Below are 17,782 nucleotides of genomic sequence, written 5' to 3'. Positions count from 1 at the left end.
TCCACCAGGAAGTCGCACGCCAACTCTCTCTGGCGAATAGCGCACCCGAGCCGTCGACAACCCTGGCTCCTTCGCTTCGTCACGTCATTCAGACGCAAGTTGCCGCGGCGCTGCCATCTGCCCCTCCTCCGCAGCCTGCAGCTGGACCGCTAACGTACGCTGACGTTGTCGCGCGGCCTTACACTCCTCCGGCTCCTGATTCCTACCGGGCCACCGGCACCTTCCATGTACCGCCGCCACCTTCGCGTCCGATAGTCGTTCCTTACTCGGCTGCTGGAGCCCCTGTCGTCAACCCGTGGCGAACACCTGATAACCGGCCAATATGTTATTCATGCCATTTTCCGGGCCACGTAGCACGATTCTGCCGCCGTCGCAGCCCCCGTTTACCTGACAGTGGGGGTGCCTCAAGCTACAGGCCTGCTCGACTTCCGCGTCAGGACCAATCTAACCTTCCTCCGGACACCTCTTACAGTCGCCTCCCCTTCGATTCACGCCGGTCGCCTTCCCCACGTCGCCGATCCATTTCCCCGATGGTTCGCCGACCCAGCCCAGCCCGAGAGGAAAACTAGCAGTCGCAGTTCCAGAGGCAAGAACTGCGTTTCCGTCGAACATTTCAAGGCCTCATTCTGCGCCGGCGAACGAAATTGAACTGTCCGTAGACGGCGTCACCGTACACGCACTTATCGACACCGGAGCCGCCGTTTCTATTATTAGTGAGAAGCTCTGCCGCAATTTGAACAAAGTGACCATTCCCCTTACCTCTCTTTCTCTGCGTACGGCAACCTCGCATCGCGTTCAGCCTTCAGCGTCGTGCACAGCCCGGGTTGTCATTCAAAGCGTTATGCATGTTATCGAATTTGTCGTCCTGCCTCGTTCCTCGCACGACGTTATTCTTGGTTGGAATTTCCTATCTGTAAATCAAGCTCTTATCGACTGCGCTCGTTGCGAACTTACGTTATCAGTGCCGTGTTTTGACCCTGCCGACCATTATTCTCCTAAAGTTGTTGCCGCCTCTGACATCGATATTGCACCTTTCTCCGCCGCTCTGGTTCCTGTGTTATGTAGCTCTGTTGCGAACTCATCTGTCCTTTTTACGCCGTCGACCACTTGTGCGCGCCGCCGGAACTTTCTTCTTCCGTTTGCTGTCGTCACTTTTTGCGAAGGTTCTGCTGCCCTTTACGTGTGCAATCCGTCCGCCTGCCCATCATCCCTACTCCGTGACGAGTGCCTGGGTACCGCTGAAGCTTTCGATAGCATTCTTCCGGCCACCATGTTTGGTGATACGGCATCACTTCCGATTTGTGCCGTAACTCCTCCCGCCGCGACCGATGCCCCTGTAGACGTCTTCGCTCGTGCCGTCGACGCAGAACTCACACCTGCGCAGCACACCGAAATCATCAAGCTCCTCCAGCGTTTTCGTGCCTCATTTGACATTGGCCAACCATCCTTGGGCCGGGCGTCCGCAGTCGTTCACCGTATCGACACCGGCCAACAAACACCATTGCGCCAGCGTCCGTATCGTGTGTCGGCCGCTGAACGCCTTGTCATCGACCAGCACGTTGACGACATGCTGGAGCGTGGCATCATCCAGCCCTCTAACAGTCCCTGGGCATCTTCGGTTGTCCTTGTTAAAAAAAAAAGACGGCTCCATTCGGTTCTGCGTCGACTATCGCCGCCTTAATCGAATAACGCGCAAAGATGTCTATCCTCTGCCCCGCATCGACGATGCCTTGGACAGTCTGCAGGGAGCGGAATTCTTTTCCTCGCTGGATCTACGCTCCGGGTATTGGCAAGTGCCAATGGCAGAGGCCGATCGCCAAAAGACAGCCTTTGTAACTCCTGATGGGCTATATGAATTCACCGTCATGCCGTTCGGCCTCTGCAACGCGCCTGCCACTTTCGAGCGAATGATGGATAGCATTCTTCGAGGGCTGAAGTGGAAAACGTGCCTCTGTTATTTGGATGACATTGTGGTTTTTTCCACCGACTTTGCGACGCACCTCAGCCGCCTCGAGCAAGTCCTTGCGTGCCTCTCCACTGCAGGACTGCAACTCAATCTGAAGAAATGCCACTTCGGCGCTCGCACACTTACTATTCTCGGTCATGTAGTTTCCAAAGACGGTATCCTCCCGGACCCCACGAAACTTAGCGCCGTAACCGAGTTCCCCAAACCAACCACCATGAAAGAGCTTCGCAGTTTCATCGGCTTGTGCTCATATTTCCGGCGCTTCATCCGTAACTTCGCCTCTATCATCGCCCCCTTGACGCAGCTTCTCACCGGCAGTTCTGACCTATCAGCCTGGTCCCCGGCATGCGACGACGCATTCCAAGAACTGCGACGCGTTCTCACCTCTCCTCCAGTACTGCGACACTTCGATCCATCTGCACCAACTGAGATCCATACGGACGCTAGCGGTGTCGGGCTCGGCGCTGTTCTTGCACAACGCAAGGATGGCTTCGAAGAGTACGTCGTCGCGTATGCCAGCCGCACCCTTACCAAAGCTGAGGCGAACTACTCGGTTACTGAAAAGGAATGTCTGGCCATCATTTGGGCAATCGGAAAATTTCGTCCTTATGTGTACGGGCGTCCATTTGACATCGTGACCGACCATCATGCCCTATGCTGGTTATCTTCATTAAAAGATCCAACTGGTCGGCTCGCCCGTTGGGCATTGCGCCTGCAAGAGTACGACATCCGCGTTGTTTATCGCTCCGGCCGAAAACATTCAGACGCAGACGCTCTATCCCGGTCACCCCTGCCCTCCGGTCCTGTCCACTCGTCTATTTCCACACATGGAGCCTTCGCCCTCAACATTACCGACATGCCATCAGAGCAGCGCAAGGACCCATGGATCTCTTCGCTTATTGACTTCCTGTCTAGCCAGTCGCCAGCGCCAATTTCTCGGACGCTCCGTCGTCAAGCCGCGCACTTCATCATTCGGGATAACCTGCTGTACCGCCGCAACTACAATTCGAGCGGTCGCAAGTGGTTGCTTGTTATACCCCGACACCTGCGCCCTGACATCTGCGCCACGTTCCACGACGATCCCCAATGCGGCCACGCTGGTGTCTTAAAGACATACTCTCGCATCCAGCTTCGGTACTACTGGCGCGGTATGTACCGCTTCGTTCGCCAGTACGTCCGGTCCTGCCTCATATGCCAACGACGCAAGACGCCACCTCAACATGCCACCGGTCCCTTGCAACCTTTACCATGTCCCGCGCGCGCGTTCGACCGCGTCGGCATTGACCTATACGGTCCGCTTCCCAACACTCCAAGTGGCAACCGCTGGGTTATTGTCGCTATCGACCACCTCACGCGGTACGCCGAAACTTCAGCCCTAGCATCTACCACAGCAAAAGACGTCGCCAGTTTTATCCTTCGAAATCTGATTTTACGCCATGGAGCACCTAGAGAATTACTGAGCGACCGCGGTCGCGTTTTTCTCTCCGACGTCATTGCAGCATTGCTAAAGGAGTGTCGCATCATTCACCGTACCACCACGGCATATCATCCTCAAACTAATGGGATGACAGAGCGTTTCAACCGCACCCTTGGTGACATGATGGCCATGTATGCTTCATCTGACCACTCGAATTGGGATCGCATTCTGCCTTTCGTCACCTACGCTTACAATACCGCCACGCAAAGCACCACTGGGTTCTCCCCTTTCTTTCTCCTTTACGCACACGAACCTTCATGCACTATGGACACGATTCTGCCTTACCGACCAGATGCTTCGGAGTGCACGACTGTTTCTAGAGCGGCTGCTTACGCCGAAGAATGTCGCCAGCTCGCTCGTTCGTTGACATCCCAGGACCAGTGGCGCCAAAAGCATCGCCATGATTCATCTACTGCGGCTACGTGCTTTGCTCCTGGCTCGCTGGTCTGGTTGTGGGTGCCCTCTACTCCTCCAGGCCTTTCCTCTAAGCTCCTCTCCAAGTACCACGGTCCTTATCGGGTACTGAAGCAAACATCCGCGGTCAACTACCTCATCGAGCCAACGGAAGCGCCTTCCGACCAACGTCGTCGCGGCCAGGAAATTGTGCACGTCTCCCGGCTCAAGCAGTGCCATGACCCTTCTGTGTTTTCGTGCCCTTAGGTCGCCAGGTTGGCTACTCTTTCGGTGCGGAGTGATTGTACTGAAGGCACTGGGCAGCGGGCATGGTGCTAGTGGATGAGAAGAAGACGACAAGGTGTGCTTGCTTCCCCGTTTCGAGATAGCACCGACCTGTTTTAAGCCTACCGCCGCAACCTAGAGCTAGTGCTGCTAGGCGAACACCCCCCGTTGCAATATATATATATATATATATATATATATATATATATATATATATATATATATATATATATATATATATATATATATATTGTCGAATCCTAGTAGGAGACGGGCAAGCCGGCATAGAGGACGTGCAATACCACTTTTATGAGAGCAGTCAACGCGACGTCGTTGTCGTCTCTATTTCTCCACTCGCGCGCTACTTAAGCGTCGTTCTCATCGCCTGGAACATACCCGCGGCGACCATACAGGAAGTGGTATTTGCCCCCCCCCCCCCTTTAAAGAAAAAGGCATCGTCCCAATGCACCAACCGCCGAAGGCTGTGCACAGACGGTGCAAAGTCGAGGTCATGAGGAAATGTATGGCTTCATACGAAGCACGCGCACAACCTCCGGCAGATGCCGCCGGTCGACTCGTTGTGACAGGCATGTAGGACTTCGTCACGAAGAGATGCGGGAATGACGAGTAGGTGGTTGCTGCCATTAGGTGAAAAGTTCTTTTTATAGAGAACGTCGTGGCGTAAGCAAAACGAAGGCAGCCCTCTCGCGAATAACCTCGGCACGCTGCTTGTGTTTCCCTCCAAGTAATCGAAAAGAGGAACCAGTTCTGCGTCCTCGGGTTGGTGGCGTGAAACGTCGACAGTATCTAGCACGCCTAGAAAACCCGCGTCTTCATCGTCGTGGACTGCAGTCTCAACAGAAGACCGAGAGAGGCAGTCGGCGTCGGTGTGTCGTTTCCCCGATTTGTAGACAACCGTGAAGTCGAACTCTTGGAGCCGAAGACCCCAGCGCGCAAGCCGACCAGCTGGATCTTTTAAATTAGCCAGCCAGCAAAGTGCATGATGATCACTGACAACGGTGAAACTCCGTCCATACAAATATGGCCGAAATTTCAGGAGGACCCACACCAGTGCGAGACATTCTTTTTCCGTAGTGGAGTAGTTAGCCTCCGTCCTTGATAGCGTCCTGCTGGCATAAGCAATCACTCTTTCGGTGCCGTCCTGTGGGTGTACAAGCACTGCACCAAGGCCGACATTACTAGCATCGGCATGAAGAATTGTAGGAGCGTCTTCATTAAAATGTGCGAGGACGGGAGGCTCCTGCAGCCGTTGCTGTAGGTCGTGAAATGCCCGTTGCTTGTCTGCACCCAACAAGAAGGGGACATCTTCTCTGGTGAGATGTGTTAATGGCCATGCGATGCGCGAAAATTCCACAATAAACCGTTGGTAGAAGGCGCAAAGGCCCAGAAAACGTCGCACGGCCTTTTTATCTGATGGCGTTGGGAAATTAGCAACGGCAGAGATTTTATCAGGGTCAGGTCGGACACCTTCAGGACTAACAACGTGACCGAGAAATTGAAGTTCTTCAAAGCCAAAATGGCACTTTTCAGGTTTTAAAGTTAGACCAGCTCAATGTATTCCTTCAAAGACCGTCTTTAGCCTCCGTAAGTGTTCCTCGAACGTTACAGAGAAAACAATCACATCGTCGAGGTAGACCAAACAGGTTTGCCATTTGAGGCCTGAAAGTACTGTGTCCAGTAGTCGTTGAAACGTTGCTCGCGCAGAACACAAACCGAAGGGGAGCACTTGAAATTCATAAAATCCGTCGGGCGTCACAAAAGCGGTCTTCTCACGGTCTCTCCCATCAACTTCTATTTGCCAGCAGCCGCTTTTCAAGTCCATCGACGAAAAGTAACGTACGTTTCGTAGCCTGGCCAGTGAATTGTCAATACGTGGTAGCGGATAAACGTCTTTCTTTGTGATCAGGTTGAGTTTTCGGTAGTCGACGCAGAAGCGCAGGCTACCATCCTTCTTTTTCACCAATACGACAGGAGATGCCCAAGGACTCTTAGATGGCCGAATAACGCCGTCCTCAAGCATCGTCTTCACTTGTGTTTGGATTGCCTCGCGCTCTTTCGGTGCTACACGATAAGGATTCTGCCGCATTGGTCTGGCGTCGCCTTCGGTGACAATACGGTGCTTAGTGAGCGGCGTTTGGCTAACTCGTGACGTCGATGAGGAGCAGCTCTTAAACTCATCGATGAGCTCAAGAAGGCTGCTGCGTTCGGCGGGCGATAAGGGGGGACTGATATCAACCACAGGGGCAGGCATAGCTATGGTGAACGTCGCGTGCTCCACTGAGAGGCAGTCCTGTATTCAGGTAAGTTCGTCGAAGTAAGCAACAGCTGTGCCTTTAACAATGTGTCGACGTTCCCTGGTAAAATTCGTCAGCAGGAGTTCAGCACGTCCGTCGTCTACGTTAATTACGGCCCTGGCGATGGAAACGCCGTGACTCAGTACCAGTGCGTCGATGTGTTCAGCGACGCTAGTCCCAGTGTTCAAGTTGTCACAGATTACAAGCACAAGGGAACAGCTTCGCGGCGGAAGCGTGACGTCGTCGTCGGCGATACGTAAGCGGGGTCACTGGTGTTCCGCGGGGTCGACGTCGTCTGATCTCGTAGAAAATGGGACGACGAGGTCACGGACATTAATCACTGCACCATACTCTCTCAAAAAATGCATCCCCAATGTAAGTTCTTTACAACACTCAAAGAGAATGACGAGGCTGTCGAGGAAGGCTGTACTGGCGATTACTATTCTCGCTGTGAATTTTCTTACCGGCGTCTTCCACTGGCCGCCGGCATTTCTGGTGTTGGGCCCGGTCCATGGCGTCTTCACTTTTCCCAGCCTGTCTGCCAGCTTTTGACTGATTATCGAAAAATGCGAACCAGTATCGACGAGAGCGGCCACTTGGTGGCCGTCAATGCAAACGGCAAAATCGGCGCTGACGGCGTCGGTTACAGGAGGTGTGGTTGGAGTCGTCGGAGTTGTAGAGTCGTCGATCGTCGGAGATGGGGGCTCTTTGGTAGCTAGCCGATTTGCAATCTCACCCCCGGAGGTCGCTGCGTCTAGTTTCCCCGGCACAGGCTAAGGGACCTGCCCCTAGAAGCGTCAGAAAAATCGCGACAGGTCGGTGCAGTGTAACGAGCCGGAGATGGGGAACGCGATCGAGGCGTCGTTGAAGCTTGTGGCCGCAAGTTTGTAGAATTTCGGTCACAGCTACGTGCAGCATCAGACCCAGGGTAATTGTAGCTGGGAAATCTTGGATACCCAGCTGTGCGGTAATGGCACGCGTGGTAAACATGTCCTGCTTCGCCGCAATGGAAGCATAGCGGCCGGCGGTCAGCGGTGCGCCACAAATCGGTCTTTCGAAGCGGGTAGCCGGCAGGGGATTCACTGTAGAAACGAGGCGCAACGATCGACTGGCCGAGATACGGCATAGTTGGCGGCGGCTGTGACTGTTGAAAATAGGGCGTCGGGGGTGGCGGTGATGGCTGCGTCGTGCTGGTCGACGGTGTCAGCAGCATCGAAGTGGCGGGAGATGGACGGCACACAGCTTCCGCGTAGGTTAATCATCGAGACACCGCCCGCCAGTCGGGCGAAGAAAAGGCCTCTCGAACTTCCTCCCGAACGATATCAGTGACAGAAGCCACCGCTGGTGCCATGGGAGAGATACCGAGCGGCCGGATCTCCTCTCGCACAATCTCTCGGATGACTTCACGCAGAGACGTACTGCAGCTCTCAGGTAGAATTGAAGCATTCACCGGCGAACTCTTGCGATCATATTGTCGGTACCGTTGTTGTAGTGCCCGTTCTATAGCGGTAGCCTCCTTGGTAGGTTCGGCCACTGTCGTAGGTGGGTTCGTCACGAGCCCGGCAAACAGTTCCTCCTTCACTCCGCGCAAGTGATAGCGCAACTTCTTTTCTTCGGCCATCTCAGGGTCAGCTCTGCGGAAAAGACGGGCCATATCTTCTGAAAACATGCCAACGCTCTCGTTTGGTTTTTGAATACGGAATTCGAGTAGGCGCAGCGCGTTGTCTCTTCTGTCGCTACTGGTGAACGTGTCCAGCAGCTGGGTGCGTAAGGCATCCCACGTGGTGAAATTTTTCTCCCGGTTCACAAACTACGTCCGCGCACTGTCTTGAAGCGCAAAATAGACATTGGACAGCTTTTGCTGGGAGCCCCAGTCATTATAACTGGCGACACGCGCAAATTGGTCAAGCCAATCTTGGACATCTTCAAAAGCGTCGCCATGGAAACTTTCTGGTATCTTAGAATTCTGCAGCGTCACCTGCGATGGAGTTGCAATAGCCATGGCGGAAGTAGGTTGACGCGTTCCAGCAGGATCCTGCAAAGGGTTGAGTGTCAGGCCTAGCAGGCGGCGAGATTACCGGTGAACAGGAGTTAAGCCGAACGAAGGTGATTCCGATTTTGAGGTATGGCTTCGCGAAGGGGTGCCTAGCATGGGGCAATCCTACCCCGCACCTCCACCAGTGTCGCAGGCTAGTAGGAGACGGGAAAGCCGGCGTAGAGGACGTGTACTTTTATGAGAGCAGTCAACGCGACGTCGTTGTCTCTGCTTCTTCACTCGCGCGCTACTTCAGCGTCGTTCTCATCGCCTGACACATACCTGCGGCGACCATATAGGATGTGGCATTATATATAAACGAGAACGACGCATGTTGAATTAGCACAGTACATTTTAATGACGTTTCGGCTGGTGGGCCAGCCGAAACGTCAGTGAAGTATACTGTGCTGATTCAACGTACGTCGTACTTTATTTTTCTTCATTTTACTAGCGAAATATGACGGCGAGCAGTAGTCCCAGTAGCACATATCGGCTGGCATTTTTAGCCTGCACTATCAACGAGATCCGCCCATGATAAGGTTCTAGAAACAATCCTAATACAAAAAAGTCACCGTACCTTTCTAAAAAAGATTTGTTCCTACATTGTTGAGGCATTTTATGTCTGCTATCCGCATACCTTACGTTTGAGGTTTGAGGTTGCCTTCTTCACTTTTTCAGCCAGTTGAACGTCTGTGAGAACGTGCGTGCTGTCGCTGTCGATGATCTGACCACGCAGTTCTTTTGCGCAAAAGAATAGAGCGCAACATATGCAGGTAAAATAAGCGAAATTTGTGCGAGACCATTGCCCAACGGAAAAAATAGTTTGAGGTGGCGTTGCTTATATTTTACGTCATATTTCACCAAAAGTAGTTGACCAAGTAACATATAGTGTATATATCAAAAATTAAGATAACGAATGAGTGGAAAACAGTTGTTTATTGGTTCGCTTTGTTCGCTACTAGTCAAATTACGGTAAGTGCTGAAAGTTTATTTCTTTCATTTCTTCTCATTTCATTTTTTTACACTACATCTAAGTATTGTTCAAGTTCGCCGAAAATGTATCGTATATGCAGCCGCATTCATGGCCACTTGCGTGCGAGTGACTCCGAAACCACGATGTTGGAACCATTAAGCAATACTGCGCCGTGTCCACTGCGCACGTGCGACTCCGGAACTACGAGGCCGGAGTCGTTTAGAAATCACTTTGTGTGAAGTTACAACACTTCTAATCACTTCTATCGCGGACAAAGCAAACGTTTTGCACGCATGTAGTGCCCTCGGGCCGGTACTTGTCGACGATAAGGTAGCCTCCCCGCCTGTGGGATTATCTGACTGACCTATGGCGAATGCTCGGTTGCCATAGTCGGAAGTTCGAATCCCACTATAAGTTTTTTATAATGACTGTGAGCGTCAAATTCACCTCCTCCGGCGCACAACTTCTGCAAGCTTGGAGTGACGCGTGTCACCGGCACAAGAGGTCGAGTGCGAGTGCGGTTGTACCTAATCCAGGTACAACCAAAATAGGAAAGGCCACAAAGCTTCAACAAGACATTGCTTCACCAGGTCAGGAATTGGCCTCCCTGGTGCAGAATTCAGCCACCCCCACTGAAATGGCTAACTCAATTACCCAATGCCGCTCAGTCCCCAGCAGCTGCGGAGCACCTGACCCAGGCGGTGGTCACACCTGTAACGCAGCAGAGGCTGCTAAGAATATCTGGATCCGGACAGGCCGGCAATACGGACTTACTGTTGCAAGGTTGTTGAACCCTCTCGAGCGAGGCTAGCGTAGCAGGACTCCTTGAGGAATTATCAGACATTGTTTGGGATAGCATTGACCTTAGTGAGATTAGAAGAACTAGAGAGGCTTATACAATGCTGAATAACGGACAGGTCCTCTTCTATGGAGGTCTCCTAGATAAGAAGCAATACGGGGTAGGATTCCTAATACATAAGGACATAGCAGGCAACATTGACGAATTCTACAGCATTAATGAGAGGGTAGCTGTAGTCGTAATCAAACTTAATAAGAGTTATAGATTACAGGTAGTACAAGCCTGCGCTCAAACATCCAGTACGATGACGAAGAAGTAGATCAGTTTTATGAAGACTTTGAATGAACGATGAGAAAGCTGCAAACTCAATATGCTGTAGTAATGGGCGACTTCAATGCAAAAGTGGGGAAAAAGCAGGCTGGTGAACAAGCAAATGGCAACTACGGCGTCGATTCCAGGAACGCTAGAGGAGAGATGGAGGTAGAATTCGCAGAAAGGAATAAACTTCAAATAATGAACACCTTTTCAGGAAGCGTAGCAACCGAAAGTGGACCTGGAAAAGCCTTATGGTGAAACAAGAAATGAAAGTAACTTCATACTTTCTGCTCATTCCAGCATTGTGTAGGATGTGGAAGTGATAGGTAGGGTAAAGTACAGTGATCATAGATTAGTGAGGGCTAGGATTCACCTCAATTTGTAGACCGAAAGAGCCAAATTGGTCAAGAAGAAACACGTCAACTTGGAGGCAGTAAGGGTAAAAGAAGACACATTCAGGCTGGTACTTGCCAATAAATATGCTGCCTTAGAACAGAGAGATAATGATGACATAGGGCTAATGAATGAAACCGTAACTAGGTTGGCTTCAGAAGGAGCGATTGAAGAGGGAGGCAAGGTACCAAGGCAACCAGTAGGCAAGCTCCCTCAAGGGACAAAGGCCCTAATAAAGAAACGACAAAAAATGAAAGCGTCCAACGCAAGAGATAGGATAGAATTCGCGGAACTGTCAAAACTGATCAACAAGGCGAAAATAAGGGATATTCGAAATTATAACGTCAGAAAGACTGAAGAAACCGTAAGAATGGATGCAGCCTGAAATCGGTGAGAAGGAAACTTGGCGCAGGACAAACCAAGATGTATGCACTGAAAGAGAAGCAGGGTAATATCATCAACAATCTCAAAGATATCGTAAAAGCAGCGGAATAAGTCTATACTGACCTGTACAGCACCCAGAAGAGTCAGGATATCTCTATTAGAAACAGTAATGTACATGATACAGAAACTCCTCCTATAGCTAGCGATGAGGGCAGAAGGGCCTTGCAAGACATAAAAAGAGGAAGAACGGCAGCAGAAGAAAGAATACCAGTCGGTTTCATAAAAGATAGGGGAGACAATATGGCTTTCATATATTAGGAAAAGGCATTTAACCCAGTAGAGATACCAGAAGTCATAGAGGCATTACGTAGTCAAGGAATACAGAACCCTTACGTAAATACCTTGGAAAACATCCACACAGGTTCTACAGCTACCTTAATTGTACACAATGAAAGCCTGAAGATACCTATAAAGAAAGGGGTCAGACAGAGAGACACAATCTCCCCAATGCTATTCACAGGGTGCTTAGAACAAGTATTCAAGCGAATAAACTTGGAAGGCTTCGTATTAAAGTCGACGGCGAATATCTCCGCAACCTTCGGTTTGCGAATGACATTGTTCTATTCAGCAAGATTGCAGGCGAGTTACAACAAATAATTGAGGACGTTAACAGCGAGAGTGTAAGAGCGGGGTTTCAGTTTCAATTTATTATTCTTTATATACAATGCATTTGAAAGATGCAATATACAGACGATGGTCCCAAAGTCAAAGACTGCGACGGGACCCTCGGTTAATAATAATGTACAGATGTATTAAAGAAGAGCAAGGTAACTAAAGCAAATGAACACAATCGCGAAAATGCAACATAAAAAATAATATAAATGAAAACAAATTGTGTTTATATAAGCCTGCATTGCATAAAAAACTGTCAGTACATACAAATGACAAATATAGTGTAATGAATGACGTAAATTTAGCTAAACATATAAAACAGCTTAAGAGCATGACTAAATGTATGAAAGGGTGAATATTTATAGCTAACGGGTAAACCATTCCACAGTTTTATAGCAGTGAATGATGATGTCATTTTTCCATAGTTAGAATGAACCATAGGTAGTGGAAAATTAGAGCTATGTGCAAACCTGGTATCATTGTTAGTGATGAGGTGCCTGGAATCAATGAATTGGTATGAGAGCTGTTTAGTAAGTAATTTATAAAACATAATTATTAGGTGATATTTGAACATGTTCGTTACAAGAAGGATGTTACTTTCACGAAGTAGAGGAGTAGCGCTCGTAAAAAGCTCGCTGTTAGTGACAGTGCGTATTGTTTGGTCTTGTAAGTGCTGAATAGATGAGATATGACAATTATGAGATGGCAGTTATGACAGTTATGACAGATGAGATATGACAGTTATGATATGCCATAATTAATGTGACTGTGAATGAAGGCAAAATATAATGCTAATAATTCTTTACTGTAGTAAGGTCTTGATTTGATTAATGCCCTAATACCGAAGGTACCCTTTTATTATTGAAGGAAATTTGTTGAGAAAACTTAAGGTTAGAATCTAATTTGACACCAAAAAATGATACACAGTCGGAGATGGGAATGTGATGACCATCTAGAGTTATCTCAGGTAAGCCAGTTAGTATTCTTTGGCTAGATAAAAAAATCATGAGCCGAGTTTTTGAAGGATTGACAAGTAATTGTTTGGATGAACACCAAGCAGCAGTATGGTCAAGCTATTGTTTACTTTAAGGATTAAGGTTGTTATAGAATTGTTACGCAACGAGATAGTAATATCGTCTGCGTATAGTACACAATGTGCCGGCTTAAGAGGAAGCTTTAGCTCGAGTGCTCCTATCTAAATACATGTAAAAGGAGAATTCGTTTTTCTCGGCAACCACTGCACCAAATTTGACGAGGTTTGTTGCATTTAAAAGACACACTTAAAATCTAGTGACTGTTGATTTCGAATTTTTGAGTTAGATCGTCAATATTTTATGAAAAATTGACAAAAATTGAAAATTTACAAAAAATGAAACTATCAAGTTTACAACTCTGTAACTTAACCACAAAAAATCATAATACAATTTTGTGAATTGCATCTAATAGTACATCTAAAGCGGACAAAATTGATATGTTACACATGAATATAAAAAAATTTATTCATAGGGAAATACAACTTTTGCAAAACCGTTGTAACCAACGTAACAAATTCACGTAAGACATATAGACATATAGACCAACGTAACAAATTCACGTAAAATGACATATTAAATTTGTCCGCTTTGAATGATCTAATGGATGCCGTTTACAGAACCGCGATATCGATTCTTGATGCAGAGCTATGAATTTGTAAACTTCGTGCTTCTATTTTTTTCAAACGGTCAAATATTTGAAAATCGTTTTAAGAAAATCAAAGCCCTAAATCGAAATTCCGCTTCCAACAGTCACTAGAATTTAACTTTCTCTTTCAAATGCGACAAATTTCAATAAAATAGGTCCAAGGGTTATCGAATAAAAACGTTTTTGCGTTTTACATGTATTTGAATAGGCCGCGTCGGAGTTGGGCCCGAGCTAAAGCTTCCTCTTAAGACAAGTGGGTAAATCATTAATATAAATAGAGAATAATAAGGGACCTAGTATGCAGCCTTGTGGTACACTTTGGTTAATAACTTTACTATCAGAATAAGCACCTCCAAAAAAGTTGTTTGTTCTCTCTCACATAGGTAACTTTTTGGAGTTTTAGTACTTAACCGGTAATTCTCAGGGCTTCTAGCTTAGTTGAAAGTATGTTAAGATTAATTATATGGAAAGTTTTAGTGAAGTCCAAGAGTACAGAACCAACGAAGTTACCCGTATCAATCGAGTGACGATTGTAGTCGGTTAGGGATATTAAAGCTATGTTAGTCGAACTGTCAGCGCGAAAAGCAAGTTGAGAGGATTGCATCAATATAACTTTTTAAGTAATTACTTAGGCACTTACAAAATAACTTCTCAACCACTTTACTAATCGACGACAGAATAGAAGTAGGACGATAGTTAAACACCTCCGTTTTATCACCTTCTTTGTGTACATGAATAATCTTAACCCTTTTAAGCAAAGTGGGAAGAATACCACATTTAAAAAAATAATTTTAATACAAAGTGCATCATAAATAAGCAGTGCAACAAGTTTTACATGAAATACAGAAATATCAAAGCCAGGGCTAGAATTCTTTAGAGATACTACCATGGAACCTACCTCATCCGCAGTTACGGGAAAGAGAAAAAAGAATGATTGCAGCGATAAATGGGATAAGTAGTAGTCATAGGACGACTCCTGTATTTATTGTAGAAGTAGTCACTGAAACTATTTGCTATGCTAGAAGAATAAGTATGAGTTTTATTGTTGTAGTTTAATTTATCAGCAGTATTACTTGCCATAGGTAAGTTCATGAACGCATTAAGCAGTTGCCAGTGTTCTTGAGGATTGTTCTTGTGTTTAGAAAATTCATTTTCGTAATACTGTCGTTAAGACTTCTTTAGCAAGTTATTCAGAATGTTACAATAATTTTTGTTGCGTGCCGCTAAGCGTACATTAAAGGTTTCTTTTTAGTCTTTTTGTATAGGTTCTCTTTTTTTCTCATACTAGTCATTAGAGCTCTCGTTACCCAAGTATTACCGGGAAACTTAAGATGTTTCCTGCATAGGACGGTAGTGGTGTTAGCACGAACGGCCTGTAGAACGATGGAACAAGAATTCATCATACAGGGAGTTCATTGCAGACTAATCAGCGCTTGTAATATTGTTAACAAAACTGTCTCGGTCAAACTTGGAGGAAAAGTAGCAAGGCTTCGGCTGAGGTATTTCGGCCTCAAAGGAGACGAATATTGTGAAATTGTCTGTGATCTGCATATCTATGCCACCATAGTTTCGAGTTGGTGCGACATTAGTAAGAGCGTGGTCAAGAAGCGCGCTGGTACCACGCGTAGAACACCTAGTAAGAGAGATAATTAATGAGTCCTGTCCGAAACCAGCAAGACACTCTGTATAAGTTGCTACACTTCCGTTGTCGACATCAAGTAAGTTGATGTCAATATCACCGACAATTAGGACTTGCTTATGCTCAAGAGATTTTTTTTAAATATGCAGAGTTCACCCAGAAAATCAGGAATAGATGAAGATTGTGAATTTTTTTTATTGTGAAGTTCATATTTCCTAGCCTCGTCACACATTATGAAAATTAGTCAGGACAGTTTCAGTTAAGATAACAGTTTGCGAAAGGATTCTGTCTTGTTATTCAACAATAAAGATGTTGTCTACGTACAGTATTGGTAACATTGTGCCATAACATATTAAGGTGGTGGTAATTCTGTAACCTTAAGAGTTCGCACATTCGCTATAACCTAAAGAGGTAATGACCCTGCACAATTTCTTATCCGTTCCGCCATATTGTGAGGTTAAATTGTAGCTGCCTTATTGCCACTGTGACTAATATTGCAGGACTGTTAAGCATGCACGAAAGAGATAACAAAATAAACACATCCGCGAGACTAGCCTAGACCAATGTGTTATACCTGCAGGGATATATTTGGCGAAAGCACCACATTCATTCCTGCGGCAACCACCTGATGCTCCTTTTTTAAGCTATAAGCAGTTAACGGGCATTCGCGAAAAAAGATGTAGTGGTAGAACTCACGTCACGATGGCTGTCGATGGTAATGATATTAACATTCCGGCCCTGTAAAGACACACTAAACTGTTGAAAACTTAAGATATGTTAATTGACAATCTGGTATCGGCGATTCTGAGAACTGCTTGTTTTGGCTGCATGCGACATGGACTGCCTCTGGTATTGGCCCACTTTGCTTGACACTGCTTGCCGAGGTCACGATGATCAACCAGGCATAACAACGGCTCAACGAAAATGAGATAGTGACGATAATAAATTGGCCAAGGATGGATGTCGATGGAACTGCGAAGACGCCATGTCGAAGACGGCATGACGACATTGAGGTGATAATCCTGAAATGATGACGATAATATAATCACTAAAGTGGGGCCGCATTGAGGCATGAAGACAATAGAATGACGACAAGTGTATCAGGACGCCTCTACGAAGAAGAAGGCGTGACCATGACGTTGAGGACAACTGTATGAAGAAATTGTAACGACGATAATAGAAGTACCGCGATGGCATGCCAACGCATGTATGGCGACAAAGCAATGCACAAGACTACGGCGGATTAAAATCACAATTTAATGACGACATCATAATTACGATCGAATTCCGAAGAAGTGATGATGTTTTGGAACAACGAAGGCGGTATTGCCATGATGCCCGGACGACACTGTAAGGATGCCTGCGCAGTGATGACGACGATGAGATCACTGAGTAATGAATACCACATGCCGAGAGTGACGCCATGAATTTATAATAACGGTGATGCAGGGACCACGACAGCATCACAAGAAAGGCGTGGCAATGAATGCATGGCGACCACTGTAGACGACGATCGCATGCACCACAACGGCGAAGATACAATGGGATGATGACGAGAGTATGACGACTATGGCATGACGATGACTGTTTGGCTACGATGGTATGACGACGTCGCGACAACAATCGGATGAGAGATCTCAAGTGACTATGATCAAATGACAAAGACGTTACCACAACGACTGTGTAAAGACGAATATCTCACGAGCAAGTGTGTCACGACGATGGCATGACGAGAATGAATAACGAAGCTGGAATGACAATGATGCAAAGGCCACGACGGCAAAATGTCTGCAAGCACATTGCTATTGTCGTGTGCTATTATACAGCTTGGGTGAATGGGTCGACCTAAACGCAGTGATGACGATGGAATGACCAGAGTTGGGTGACGAAGCTGGAATGCCTATGATTTTCAGACCACGAGAACAATTGTAGCGGCCTACGATAGAACTTGGGCCACAAGGTAGGCCGTCAGATGCTAGATAGAAGACATTAGGGCAAAACTGATCTAGCAATGACTGTCGACGGGATTGTGATTACCATACTAAAAGGCAGCGACACATCCTGTTCTGTAAGTAACGCTTAATTTAATTATTTATTTATTTATTTATTTATTTCACACACCTCCCTGGCTCCAGAAGAACTATTGCGAGAGGGGGGGGCGGCATACATAACGATTGAGCAATCGTGGTGCAAAGTCATGTTTTGTGTTACATAAATATGAACATAACGACAATCTGGTCATTAGTCAGAACGAGAAAATTATTCATTCTGAAACATTCGCTGCTTCGGCTATAGACGAATACTCTCATATCATCTGACTTTATTATTTCACTCGCTTGTCAAGGGCGACTATGAGTAGGGCTGCATGAATAAAATGACATGACGCCAACGCAGTTACGATGGTGCAAGGATGAAGATGGAATGACATAGATAAAACGACAATAGCGACGACGGCA

General features: G+C 47.1%; 1 protein-coding gene across 1 annotated transcript in view; it reads right to left on the bottom strand.

Moving 5' to 3' along the window:
* The window catches only part of LOC142578449 (putative 4-coumarate--CoA ligase 1), a 234,005-nt gene that overhangs the window by 2,416 nt on the left and 213,807 nt on the right, over positions 1–17,782 (bottom strand). The window lies entirely within an intron of this gene.

This window comes from Dermacentor variabilis, chromosome 4 (assembly GCF_050947875.1).
Source record: "Dermacentor variabilis isolate Ectoservices chromosome 4, ASM5094787v1, whole genome shotgun sequence".
Classification (NCBI taxonomy): domain Eukaryota; kingdom Metazoa; phylum Arthropoda; class Arachnida; order Ixodida; family Ixodidae; genus Dermacentor; species Dermacentor variabilis.
Note: the sequence above shows the minus strand (reverse complement) of the source record. Positions and strands in the feature narration are given on the sequence as shown.